A 15,288-nucleotide genomic window follows, 5' to 3' on the forward strand; every position below is an offset into this window, starting at 1 on the left:
CACTCATACTGTACAGTACTGTGAGGGTTCTAGTTCTCATCAACATGTAGTATAATCACTCATACTGTACAGTACTGTGAGGGTTCTAGTTCTCATCAACATGTAGTATAATCACTCATACTGTACAGTACTGTGAGGGTTCTAGTTCTCCCTCTCTCCTGCATTTGGCCACAAGTTCTCATCAACATCACATCTTATGTCTTCTCTGGTGATGCATCTTGGATAGTGTCTTCTGGAATGTCTAATCCAACCCTGGCAGTCTTCAGGAGAAATGTCTTCACACCCCGCATTCATGTCCAGTGAGGACATCTGATCATGTGGATGGTGGTCATAAACCTTCCACCTCCACGCAGAGAAAAACTCCTCTATGGGGTTTAGGAAGGGGGAGTATGGAGGTAGGAATATAACTGACATCCTGGGATGTGCAGCAAGCCAGTCTGACTGCAGCAGAGTGGTGGAATGCCACATTATCCCACACAGCAATGAAGGTAGGGGAGTTTATTGCCCCCCTCTCCTCAGCTGGCACAAGTTGATTATGCAGGTCATCCAGAAAAGAAATGAGCCTCTCTGAATTGTAGGGGCCAATGAGTGGTTTGTGTAACAGCAAACGGTCATTGGACAGTGCTGCACACATGGTGATGTTAGCGCCTCTCTGGCCTGGGACATCCACGGTTGCTCTCTGTCCAATCACATTTCTTACCCTGCGGCGTTTTTTTGCCAGGTTGTAACCAGCTTCATCCACAAAGATGAATGTATGTGCAGTTTGCCTGGCTTCCATCTCCATTACTCTCTAAAATACAGTAAATCCACAGTTTTACAGTACTTTACATTATGCATAGCTGTGTATGTACCCTGTTTGGTTATTGAACAGACATCTTACCTGGACATATTGATACCGGAGTTCTTTCACACGTCACCGTTTCTCCCAAAGGGTTCAGTGTACAACTGCTTCATCCTTATTTTATGTTTCTCTGGGACTCTGGCAATTATCCTTGTGCTGACCGTATTCACATTCCCAAAAGTGAAATTGTCTGCCTGCCAGCACTCTGTCCTGAATTTCCCACAGTTTTATTTTATTGTTGCCAATTACCATGTCAACAATGGCAATTTCCTGCGCATCTGATAATATTCTTCCTCTCCCTCCTGTGGGAGGCAACCTTTGGATCCTACTGAAAAACACAAAACAATCAATATATTTCAAAATGTCAGTACATGTAAGAATGTGAACATACTGTATTGTYCTGTAATATGTAGTTCAATTATCATTGAAGGATGCACATCTCACCTGTTGTTTTGCTGGAAAATTCGTACTATTGATGCAACTGTTGAACGCTGCAGATTTGGTTGCACCCTTAAACCGGCCTCTCTCAAAGAGAGACCATGGTTTACAACATGGTCAATAATTGTGGCCCTTATCTCATCAGTGACCACCGCTCTTGGTCTTCCTCTCCTTTGTCCTCCACGCATTCTCCCTCTCCCTGCCACTCTTCTTTTTCCCTCACGCTCAACCTGTCTTCCTTGATCCATGTTTCCATACTAAATCATCCGGAAACTGTCCTATTTTGTTATCTTGTTGGTAACGAGATCTAAAAACTTAGGACAATCTTGGGTAGGGCTTTTTCAGCTGATATTAATTGGCGCAATCAGTTAAATATCTGTTGTTCGGAATGATTCAATTTTCTTTCTGAGATTTTCTATATGTTTTCAATCTGGTTATCTGCAGAAAATTGCATCGTTACATTTTTCCATTTCTATTTCTGTTTTGAATGTGTTTTTACAGTTTTGGAAACAGTTTGTTTTTGTTAGCGTTTGAAAACATGTGCCTTGCCAAATATATAGTTTTGCAGGTGGTTGGTAGTATGAATTGAGAAAAAGAGTTCATGGAATTTCGGGAAGGAATGTGGTCTTATTTGAATGCATTTGTGTGAAAGTCAATGAAAAAATTGATTCACAGTTTGGTCCACAATTTTACACTTCTTCTGTTTCGCTGAGCTGTGTGGAAGAGTTTGACAATGTGACTTCAGTTTTTGGCCAATTGCATTCTTAGTGCAATGTTTTTTTTTTTAAATTCTACTGGAGGACAACAACAAATATTTTAAAATTCTTTATTCCACTGTTCAAAGTCTGAGGACATCTTGTGACCATGTAAACCCGACTTTTAATCAGTCATAAACTCTCAGAAACTTAAAGACATTTACGTCTGCTGTGAAATGTTAGCTAACATTTGCTGGTTTCTCTCTGTTCCCTTTCTGTCTCCCACTCAGGGGATGGGCTTGATGCCAGACATAAAATAAACCTCCTGTCCTGTTCTCTGACTTGGAAGGACTACACTCTAGAGAAAAGGACTTCAAGTTGTTCTGCGGGCTGGTCCCCATAGGATAAACTCTTTCTTGTTCACCAGGTTCCAGTTAGAAAACCTCTATGGAAAGGTTCCTACTGGCAACCGTCAAAAGAGTTTCTACTTGGAATTCCAACTTTAAAAGGTTTCTCCTGTGGGTGGAGAGCCAAAGAACCCTTTTCATTGGTACTAGATATTCACCTTTCTTTCTTTAAGAAGTTTAGAGACAGAGATTGACTTTGAGAGGGAAGAGGAAGACATAGAGAGGAAGACATAGAGAGGTGGAGATACAGGACACACACACACACCACTGACTAGTACAGGAACAGATACAGACAGGACAGACAGGACATTCTGACAGACAGACAGACAGACAGACAGGACAGACAAGCGACAGACAAGCAGGGACAACAGACAGACGACAGAAGACACGACTAACGACAGACAAGACAGAGCATGAGCAGACAGACAGATACCAAAGCATCAGATCATGACCAGACAGACAGTGACAGCAGACAGACAGACAGACAGACAGGTACAGACAGACAGAACAGACCAGACAGCAGACAGGACAGACATCAGACAACAGACAGGACAGACAGACAGACAACGAGGAATAGTATAGGGAGATCTACGGGAGATATAGGGAGATTATATGGGCAAATATAGCGGGAGATAGAGTTTATAGAAAGATAGAGAGAGAGATTAAGGACAGATAATAAGAGATAGAGGAGTCGATAGAGAGATTCATAGAGAGAGATAGAGATTTAAGAAGAAATATATAGAGAATAAGATTGAGAGATAGAGATTTAGAGATGGTAGAGAGAGATTATAGAATATAGAGAGAGAGATAAAGAGAGATATATAAAGCTATATGGAGATATAGAGATATAGGATGACATTGGTGGAGATATACGAAGAAGAGACCAAGGCAAGAAGGTGCATTCTATGCCATCAAAAGGGAACATAAATTTCAACATACCAATTAGGATATGCTAAAAATTACTTGAATCAGGCATAGAGCCCATTGCCTTTATGGTTGTGAGGTCTGGGGTCCGCTCACCAACCAAGATTTTCACCAAATGGGACAAACACCAAATGAGACTCTGCATGCAGAATTCTGCAAAGATATCCTCCGTGTACAACGTTTAGAACACCAAATAATGCATGCAGACAGAATTAGGCGATAACCCACTAATTATCCAAATCCAGAAAAAGAGCTTCGTTAAATTCTACAACCACCCTAAAAGGAAGCGATTCCCAAATCTTCCATAACAAGCCATCACCTACAAGAGATGAATTAATGGAGAAGAGTCCCCTAAGCAAGCTGGTCCTGAGGGCTCTGTTCACAAACACAAACACACCCCACAGAGCCCAGGACAACAGCACATTAGACCCAACCAATCATGAGAAAACAACAAAGATAATTACTTGACACATTGGAAAGAGAATTAACAAAAAACAGAGCAAACTAGAATATGCTATTTGGGCCTAAACAGAGGTACACACAGTGGCAGAATACCGTGACCACTTGACTGACCCAAACTTAGGAAAGCTTTTGACTATGTACACGACTCAGTGAGCATAGCCTTGCTATTGAGAAGGGCGCCGTAGGCAGACATGGCTCTTCAGAGAGACAGGGCTACTGTGCTCAGTGCCCACAAAATGAGGTGGAAATGAGCTGCACATTCCTAAACCTCCTTGCTCAATGTTAGGACCTATATTAGTTAGAGATCATATTTGCCCTTCAGATTACACAGATCACAAAGAATTCGTAAACAAACCAATTTTTGATAAACTCTCCATATCGATGGTGAAATGTCCTATCTAGTGTGCCATCCACAGTGGCAGCAACTAGATTTGTGAACCTGTTGCCACAAGAACAGGGGCACCAGCTGAACGAGACAAACACCATTGTAAATACACCCATATATTATGGCTTAATTGTATTTTAACTTGTGTGCTTTTAACCATTTGTACATTGTTACAACACTGTATATATATAATATGACATTTGTAATGTCTTTTTTGTTTTGAAACTTCTGTTAATTTGTATTGTTTATTTCACTTTTGTATATTATCTACCTCACTTGCTTTGGCAATGTTAACACATGTTTCCCATGCCAATAAAGCCCCTTGAATTGAATTGAATTGAATTGAATTGAGAGACATAGGGAGATAGAGAGAGATAGAGAGAGATAGAGATATAGAGATATATAGAGAGATGTAGAGGTATAGAAAGATACAGAGAGATTTAGAGATATTTAGAGAGATAGAGAGATACAGAGATATCGAGATATAGAAATAGAGAGATGTAGAGATTTAGAGAGATATATAGAGAGATAGAAATATAGAGAGATATACTGTAGAAAGATATAGAGATTTAGAGAGAGATATAGAGATATATAGAGAGATATAGAGAGATATACTGTAGAGAGATAGAGATATAGAGAGAGATATAGCAATATATAGAGATATAGAGAGATATAGAGACTTAGAGAGAGATATAGAGATATATATATAGACATAGAGAGAGATATAGAGATATAGCGAGATATTGAGTGGAGGACCACTAACTCTCAACCAAGAACACAATGTCATCATGGAAGACTATTAGTGATGGAGAGTGTTCAAGAACAATTTAGTAGAACGTAATGGTGTTCTGGAAGAGCGAAGGGAAATTAACTGTTTTTCAAGACAGTGGGAAGCCACATTATAAAGGACTGTAATAGAGTAGAATAGAATAGAACAGTGTATATTATAGAATAGTATAGTAGAATGGAATAGAAAAGAACACAACAGAGTAGAGTACAGTAGAGAAGAGTAGAGTATTTTAGAATAGTAGAATAGAATAGAAAAGAATAGAACAGAACAAATCAGACAACACTCACCCGAAGCCGGAGAGCATGCGGCAGAAGAGAAACATGCCGTAACCCTGGACGAAGGAGGAGAGGAAGGAGAAGAAGCCGTTGACCGACATAGCGATAAGCAGACACTGTTTACGGCCCACCTTGTCCGACAGACCCCCCCAGAAGAATGCCCCCATCATCATCCCCAGGTACACTATGCTGCCTGCAGAGAGGAGGGAGAGGGAGATGAGCGAGATCGAAAGAGAAAAAAAAGAGAATGAAAGATAGAAAAAGAGAGCGGGAGAGAGAGGGGGGCAGGAAGAGAGGGAAGATAATTAGGTTGGATAAAAGGAGAGAGAAAATGTATTTAGTGTTAACTTTTTACTTGACACTTCTAGATTTGCAGCACTTGAAAATGATCTGAACCATCTGGACCAAAATGGCTTTTCAGGCAAACTGCTGACTAGGGAGGACACACACACAGTCCCACACAGAGAAGCCGGTGTGTCTCACACACAGCAACTGTATCAGTATCGCTGCATGTCTGACTGTATTAGTGGAGTCCAGAGCAGAAAGATTTATGTGATTTAACCAGGCTTGTCATTTCCCAGTCATTGATAAACCACTGAGGGGTCACAGAGATCCAATCGGTCTGATTTGCCTGGGGACCTGCAGACAGACAAACCTAATAAAGAACACAGAGGCAGCCATGAAGCTACAACACTAACTGAACCACACTATGGAAGACTCAACACTAACTGAACCACACTATGGAAGACTCAACACTAACTGAACCACACTATGGAAGACTCAACACTCACTGAACCTCACTAATGGTATAGTACTCAACACTAACCTGAAACCTAACTATGGAGGATAACACTAACTGGAACCAACAGCTATGGAAGACTTCAACACTAACTGAACCTCACTATGGAGACTCACACTGAACTGAACCTCAACTATCGGAAGACTCAACATAACTGAACCACCATATGGCAGATTCAACACTAACTGAACCTCCTATGGAAGACTAAGCACTGAACTGAACCTCACTATGGAAGACTCAAACACTAAACTGAACCTCACTATGGAAGCTAAGTAACTGAATCTCACTATGGAAGACTCTAACACTGACTGAACCTCACTATGGAAGACTCAACTCTAACTGAACGCTCAACTATGGAAGACTCAAGCAGCTAACTGAACCTCACTATGGAATGACTCAACACTAACTCAGAAGCTCCACTACTGGAGCCTACACTTGTAACTGAACTCCTGAACTCACTAACTGAACTCACTATGGAAGACTCAACATCAACTGAAGCCTCATCTATGGAAGACCTAAGCACGTAACTGAAACCTCACTATGGAAAGACTCAACACCTAAATGAACCTCACTATTGGAAGACTCAACACTAACTGAACCTCACTATGGAAGACTCAAACACTAACTGAACTCAATATGGAAGACTCAACACTAACTGAACCTCACTATGGAAAGCTCAACATAACTGAACCTCACTATGGAAGACTCAACACTAACTGAACTCACTATGAAGACTTCAACACTAAACTGAATCTTCTCACTAATGGAAGACTCACACTAACTGAACCTCACTATGGAAGACTCAACACTAACTGAACCTCACTATGGAAGGCCATGCAACAACTAACTGGAACCTCACTATGGAAGACTCAACACTAACTGAACTCACTATGGAAGACTCAACACTAACTGAACCTCACTATGGAGACTCAACAACTAACTGAACCTCACTATGGAAGCCTCACACTAACTGATCTCACTATGGAAGACTCAACACTAACTGAACCTTACTATGGAAGCTCAAACTGAACTGAACTCACTATGGAAGCCTCAACACTAACTGAACCTTACTATGGAAGCCTCAACACTAACTGAACCTCACTATGGAAGCCTCAACACTACTGAATTTCACTATGGAAGACTCAACACTAAACTGAACCTTAACTATGGAAGCCTCAACACTAACTGAACCTCACTATGGAAGACTCAACACTCAACTGAACCTCACTATTGGAAGACTCAACACTAACTGAACCACACTATGGAAGACTCAACACTAACTTGAACCTCACTATGGAAGACTCAACACTAACTGAACCACACTATGGAAAGACTCAACCACTAAACTGAACTCACTATGGATAGCCTAAACACTAAACTGAACCTCACCTATGGAAGATCACCTAGAAAACATCGACTCAACACTAACTGAACCTCACTATGGAAGCCTAAACACGAACTGAATTTCAACGGTACTATGTTCTGACCACAGCATTTGATAAGCGAGCATTGACTGACCTATAAACTATCAGATAAGGTTGTTTTTCCACAGGAAGTAAGTGTGATCTCTCTTCCAGTCCCAGTGGACACTGGGAAATGGAGGCGGGTGGGGGGCAGTAAATAATCCACTTCACTCAGCCAGAGTCTAGATATGCTAATAAAAATGCTAATCTGTTTTTATGGGGAGAGGCAATCGTTCACAGATGCTGTGCCCCATCGCTGCCGGGAAGCCCAGAGCCCAGCCCCTCTCTGTTTTTTAAATATTTAACTAGGCAAGTCAGTTAAGAACAAATTCTTATTTACAAAGTTGGCCTACCCCGGCCAAATCCTAACCCGGACAACGCTGGGCCAATTGTGTGCCGCCGTATGGGACTCCCAATAACGGTCAGTTGTGATACAGCCTGGAATCGAACCAGAGTCTGTATTGACGCCTCTAACACTGAGATGCAGTGCCTTAGACCGCTGTGCCACTCGGGAGCAATGCAGAGACACAGTCCATGGTATCGGCTAACAACACCTCATTTACCTTATGACTCCCCACAGCTGGGCTGGTATCAGAGTATAGTAAACAACCTTTTCCAGACGAGGTGATTTCCTGTAGGGTTCAACCAGGGGTCAGGGTGTAGTAGAACCTCAGACGGCATCCCAAATGATACCCTATATTCCTTGTTCCTGGGACAAAATAGGTTGTCATTTGAGACTTTCCCACAGTGACACCCCAGTCTTTACCCCTTACCCACACATGTACAGTATTTATCTCCACCCAACAGTATGAATGATCCAGACTTGCTCTGCTTTCTTAAGAGTTTTGTCCAATCAAAGATCTCAGAAAAGAATCGGAACTAGAGTCTAACGACAGCAAATCAGGAGGGTGGGGAGAGGTTTACTGATATGGATGATGACTTGTTAAAATCCATCAATGAAAGGCTTGCCAAACTTGATATATTGGATATACTACGAGAGGACATCAATGCATTATCTGCCAGTCTAGAATTCAGCCAATGTCAGATTGATGATCTAAGGAAAGAGAACACGGAGCTGAAAGGTACTGTAGACTCTTCATGGCAAGGTGGAGGTGGTGCAGAGGGAAAACAAACAACTTAAAGAAACCTTGCTTGACGTACAGTGTCGATCAATGCGGGACAATCTAATCTTTTCAGGGATACTGGAGAATGACAACAGCAGAAGCTGTGAGGACACTGTCCGAGACCCTAGGTCAACTCAACTGAAACTGCCCTCTGACGTTGTGTGTCATGTCACTTTTTCCAGAGTCCATAGAATGGGTAAGGCCAAATGTTTTGAACATTTTAAGCAACATGAAATGGCGAAGAGCAGGGGCAGAGAACTCAGAAACACTGATTTTGGAATGAATGATCACTTCCCCATGGAGATCAATGAAAGGAGAAAAAAAACTGTATCCCATCATGAAAGAAAAGCGTTGCCTGAACCAACGAGTCTCCTTGGTGATGAATAAACTTTACATCAACAGGCAACTGTATCGGGAGTCTAGAGTAACTCCCTGGATATTTTAATCCAACTATATCAGGACTCTAGAGTAACTCCCTGGCTATTTTAACCCAACTGTATCAGGACTCTAGAGTAACTCCCTGGCTATTTTATCCAGCTAATATCAGGACTCTTAGAGTAACTCCCTGGCTATTTTAATCCAACTGTATCAGGACTCTGAGTAACTCCCTGGCTATTTTAATCCAGCTATATCAGGACTAAGAGTAACTCCCTGGCTATTTTTAATCCAGCTATATCAGGACTCGAGAGTAACTCCCTGGCTATTTTAATCCAGCTATATCAAGACTCTAGTGTAACTCCCTGGCTATTTTAATCCAGCTATATCAGGACTCTAGAGTAACTCCCTGGCTATTTATCCAGCTATATCAGGACTCTAGAGTAACTCCCTGGCTATTTTAATCCAGCTTATCAGGACTCTAGAGTAACTCCATGGTATTTTAATTCCAGCTATATCAGGACTCTAGAGGAACTCCCTGGCTATTTTAATCCAGCTATATCAGGACTCTAGAGTAACTCCCTGGCTATTTTAATCCAACTGTATCGGGACTCTAGAGTAACTCCCTGGCTATTTTTAATCCAGCTATATCGGACTCTAGAATAACTCCCTGGCTATTTTAATCCAGCTATATCAGGACTAGAGTAACTCCCTGGCTTTTTAATCGCAGGTATAGCAGGATCTAGAGGAACTCCCTGGCTATTTTAATCCAATTTTCAAATCTGAGTTTGTGTGTTGTAGTGTATCATGACAATTTAAACTATAACGAATACATGCTCTATTGATCTCCACTTGATAAGGAAAGGGCTGCATATAGCTCAGGTTAATGTATGTAGCCTTCCTAACAAAATACATGAGGTTTGTAACTTGGTCAACATAAATAATATTCATATTTTAGCTTTGACCGAAATGCATTTGGATGCAACAGTAAACGATGGGCAAATGGACATTCATGGATATAGTCTACTTAGAAGGGACAGGAATAGGAATGGTTGGGTGTAGCATTGTACATTCCGAATCACATACCTTTTAAGAGGAGGGATGACCTTAATGTATGTCAAATAGTGGCACTATGGGCTGAAGTACATCTGCCTCACCAGGCACCCATATTGGTAGGATGTGTGTATAGACCTCCTAGCTCTAATGTGTCCTATCTGGATGACTTATGCACTGGGTTTGACCAGGCCACAGATAGCAACAGAGATGTATTTATCTTGGGTGATTTTAATATAAATTGGAAGGATCATAATAAATCAAATGGAACTAAATTGATGAGATATGCCGAGAGTTGTGGTTTGAAACAACAGGTTAATGATACTACTAGATCATCAACTAAGTTGGGTCACAGTTCGGACACGTGCATTGATCTGATCTTCTGTAATATACCATTGCAATGCTTAAAAGCCAGATCAATGCCAGTGGGCTGGACAGACCATAATATTGTGACCATAACCATGAACACCAAGGTTCCAAAGAAACCCCCTAGGATTGTGGTCAAGAGAAATGTTAAGACATTTAATCATGAGCTATTTCAAAATGATTTGGCTGCTGTACCCTGGGAGCTGATTTATCTAGAGGATGATTTAAATCACACTACAGAATGTTTTATTGATTTGCCCACTGAGATAATGGACCATCATGCCCCAGTAAGAAAGAGTACAGTTGGGGGTCGTCCATCTCCATGGATTGATGATGAACTGGGTGAGGCATTTCCTCAAAGAAATATGTAAAAATGTCTTAGCAGCCAAATCTAAACTAGAAACTGATTAACAGAATTATAGAACACTACGCAATTACGCAGTTAAATTAAATCATTAGACATTTTTTGGGGGGACAAAAATGCTTTTATTGTTGTAAGAAATATATTTTTTAAAGGTATAGAATACAGTGAAGGGCTTACTTGGTACATCTATTTCATCATGTCCATCTAGTGTGGAGGTTGACGGGAGAACAACAACATAACCAGTTGATATTACCAATCATTTTGCAGATTTCTTGACAAAGAAAACGTATTTACTGAGCGATAATGTGAACACCCATTCCTCCAAACAAGCTATTGTCCAATGGATTGATGATCATATTATGAGCAAAAAACCTGCTCTTTTAGTCTACAAATGGCATCAGTAGAGGTGGTGTTAAATCTATTGAAGTCATTACCCAATGGTAAATCTACAGGTTATGATCTTATGGACAATGTTTCACTTCGCTATGCTGCTCCCCAGATTGCAGTTCCACTGAAATACATATTTAATTGGTCACTGGAAAAGGGGACATTTGCAAATGTATGGAAGCATGCTAAACTGTGTCCAATCCTGAAGGACAGCAAATAACCCATTACTCCTGCCCATAGTCGACCAATCAGTCTACTCCCTTCACACAGTAACATATTGGAGGGTATTGTGAGTAGACAAATATAGGAGGTCATGGAGAAAAAGGATCTGATCACAGCCAATCACCATGCTTATCGCACAAACCATTCCACTACCACTGCATTGGTTGACATGACTGACCAGAGGCTCAATGCTATGGATAATGGCAGGTTTGTGCGTGTATTATTTTTAGATTTTAGTGCAGCATTTGATTTAGTGGATCATAAAATCATTTTGACAAAATGAATGCATTATGGTTTTAAGGAGGCAGCATTGAATTGGATACAATCATATCTAACTGACACACTGCAGGGAGCTGCCTTGGGCCACTTCTTTACTTAGTACACCAACGACCTTGAAGCTCAAGCTACTATATTTGCAGATGATACTACAATTTATACAGCAATACAATCGGTTCAACAGGTACAGCAAGCTCTACAAGTAGATCTGGGAAATATCAGGGAGTGGGTTTGCCGGAACCAACTTGTTCTGAACACCATGAAAACCAAGGTTATGTTGGCCTGTTCCACCAGGAGAAGGCCAACACAGCATGGGATACAGTTAAGCATGGGGGGGGGGGGGAGTACAACTTGAGGAAGTGGCAGAAACCAAACTACTAGGAGTGCAGCTAGACAACTGCTAATCATGGTCGTCTCAAAGCATTCATTGGGAGTCAGGTGAACTATTGTTCTGTGTTCTGTGGACATGCATCAGCAAGTCAAATTAGGAGGCTGCAGATAGTACAGAACAAAGCAGCAAGGATTGTTTCAAGGTGGAGATATGGTTCTTCTGTTGCAGTCATGCACAATGCTCTTGGGTGGTAATTTGATCAACAAGATAATTGAGAAATAAACATGCTTATTTTATTTCCTAATATACACCATTTAAAACGGCCAAACTCTATTCACAACAGTATTCAGTTGGTAAGAGACAGTCATTCAGTAAATACTAGGAATAGACTGTCCACCATCTATGTGTTATCCAGACAGTAAAGAAAAATAGGCCAAATAAAATGTCGATTCAAAACTAATAAAGAAATGTAATAATGTATCTGAGCAAACCAGAAACCTTTCAATATATAAATTCAAATAATACTTTAAAACCATTTAAATGTAATACATTGGAAGGTTGTGCAGGACTATGGTAGATTAAGGAATCAATCTATCTTTTCAGATTGTTAGAGTGTTTATCTGGTCAACATGTCCGTGTATTATGTCTGTTTGTAACAGCGTGTTATATGTGAAAATGTGAACGTATTATAAATTGTATTTTAATGTTTAAGGACTCCTGGAAGATTAGTCCAAATGGGGACTAAAAGAGATCCTAATCAAATCAAAACCCTCACATCTGGACGATGTGATTCATACACAGACACACACAGTTTCAGAGTTGACTTCCATTACAAATGACTGCGTAGCAAGCATTCATCAAATAACGCTGCATTTAGTCCAACTGAATTAGAAACTAATCATAGACTTTAGAGAGATATTTCTGCAGACGGTCTATCTTTTCTCTCCTCTCCAACGGTGCGGTACAGTGTGCAGCTCTGCCTCCAACCCAGAGGGAATACTTCACTAACTCAACTTTAGCTGCTGCTGCTATCTCCGCCAGACGAGACGGGAGCAGTAAGCGTCAAGCGGGGAGCGGCGCGGTGGGTTTGTCTCTATGGTAATTAGCTCTTATGCGTAAGCATAATTCCCCGTCCACGCTACGCTCCTCGCCACTACACTCTCAGCACGGATGAGAGGATAAAAGGAAAGGAGGAGAGGATGAGAGAGGAGGAGTGGAGAAGAGGAGAGAAGGGCGACAACAGAGAGAAACAGCTGAGTAATTCCGGAACTGGAACATTGGGTGCATTCCGGGGTTCTTAAGGGATTCCCCCAAGATTCCGGGAATCCCCTGAGGTTGACGTTTGATTGACAGGTCTGTCTGAGAGCATCTATTACAAGGAATATTAGAATGGTGTAGAGAAGGAATACAGTTATATCATCTTACAACTGTTCTAAATGACACCGAACAAAAATATAAAAATATAAAGATTTTACTGAGTTACAGTTCACATAAGGAAATCAGTCAATTTAAATAAATAATTAGGCCCTAATCTATGGATTTCACATGACTGGGAATACAGATATGCATCTGTTGGTCAGAGATAGCTTAAAAAAAAGGTAGTGACGTGGATCAGAAAACCAGTCAGTATCTGGTGTGACCACCATTTGCCTCATGCAGCGCGACATAGAGTTGATCAGGATGTAGATTGTGGCCTGTGGAATGTTGTCCCACTCCTCTTCAATGGCTGTGTGAAGTTGCTGGCTATTGGCGGGAACTGGAACACGCTGTCGTACACGTCGATCCAGGGCATCCCAAACATGCTCAATGGGTGACATGCCTGGTGAGTATGCAGCCCATGGAAGAACTGGGACATTTTCAGCTTCCGGGAATTGTGTACAGATCCTTGTGACATGGGGCCAAACATTATCATGCTGAAACATGAGGTGATGGTGGTGGATGAATGACACGACAATGGGCCTCAGAATCACGATCTCTGTCCATTAAAATTGCCATTGATAAAATGATATTATGTTTGTTGTCTGAAGTTTATGCCTGCCAATACCATAACCCCACCGCCACCATGGGGCTCTCTGTTCACAGCGTTGACATCAGCAAACCGCTCGCCCACATGACGCTATAGACGCTGTCTGCCATCTGCCCAGAATAGTTCAAACTGGGATTAATCCGTGAAGAGCACACTTCTCCAGTATGCCAGTGGTCACCGAAGATGAGCATTTGCCCACTGAAGTTGGTTACCACACCAAACTGCAGTCAGATCAAGACCCTGGTGAGGATGACGAGCACGCAGATGAACATCCCTGAGACGGTTTCTGACAGTTTGATTGTTCTTCGGTTGTGCAAACCCACAGTTTCATCAGCTGTCCGGTTGGCTGGTCTCAGACGATCCCGCAAGTGAAGAAGCCAGATGTGGCGGTCCTGGGCTGGCGTGGTTACAAGTAGTCTGTGGTTGTGAGGCCGGTTGGACGTACTGCCAAATTCTCTAAAACGACTTATGGTGTGAACATTTACATGAAATTCTCTGGCAACAGCTTTGGTGGACATTCCTGCAGTCAGCATGCCAATTGCACTCTCCCTCAAAACTAGAGACATCTGTGGCATTGTGTTGTGTGACAAAACTGCACATTTTGGAGTGGCCTTTTATTGTCCCCAGCACAAGGTGCACCCGTGTATTGATTATGCTGTTTAATCAGCTTCTTGATATGCCACACCTGTCAGGTGGATGGATTAGCTTGGCAAAGGAGAAATGCTCACTGACAGGGATGTAAACAAATTTGTGCACAAAATTTGAGAAGAATAAGCTTTCTGTGAATATGGAACATTTCTTGCATCTTTTATTTCAGCTCATAAAACATGGGACCAACAATTTACATGTTGCATTCATATTTTGGTTCAGTGTCTTTTGATTCTGATTCATTTGAGAAAATGCCAGTATTACACACACACACACACACACACACACACACACACACACACACACACACACACACACACCACCACACACACACACACACACACACACACACACACACGCAGACAACAGGGGCACACACAGAGGACAGGAGGCCTGTCAGGAAACAAAGCAGTCCATTATCATGTTGAGGCAGACACTTGTATTAGCATCCTGCTCCTGCCTGCCTGCAGCCCCCAGTCTTCACTAGTCTACCTGACAGGAGGGGCAGGCCAGGGTGGACTGAACACTTGACATCAGAACTGTGAGCTGGTTTGTGTCTGTCAGTTTTTTCAGCTTAACCCATCCATTTCAACCCCCACAACACAACACACACACACACAAACACACACACACACAC

At 41.7% G+C, this 15,288-nt stretch overlaps 1 pseudogene; it reads right to left on the reverse strand.

The window, feature by feature from the left end:
- The window catches only part of LOC111963917 (synaptic vesicle glycoprotein 2C-like), a 79,205-nt pseudogene that overhangs the window by 32,888 nt on the left and 31,029 nt on the right, over nucleotides 1-15,288 (reverse strand).

The sequence above is a fragment of the Salvelinus sp. IW2-2015 genome, linkage group LG5 (assembly GCF_002910315.2).
Source record: "Salvelinus sp. IW2-2015 linkage group LG5, ASM291031v2, whole genome shotgun sequence".
NCBI classification, from domain to species: Eukaryota; Metazoa; Chordata; class Actinopteri; order Salmoniformes; family Salmonidae; genus Salvelinus; species Salvelinus sp. IW2-2015.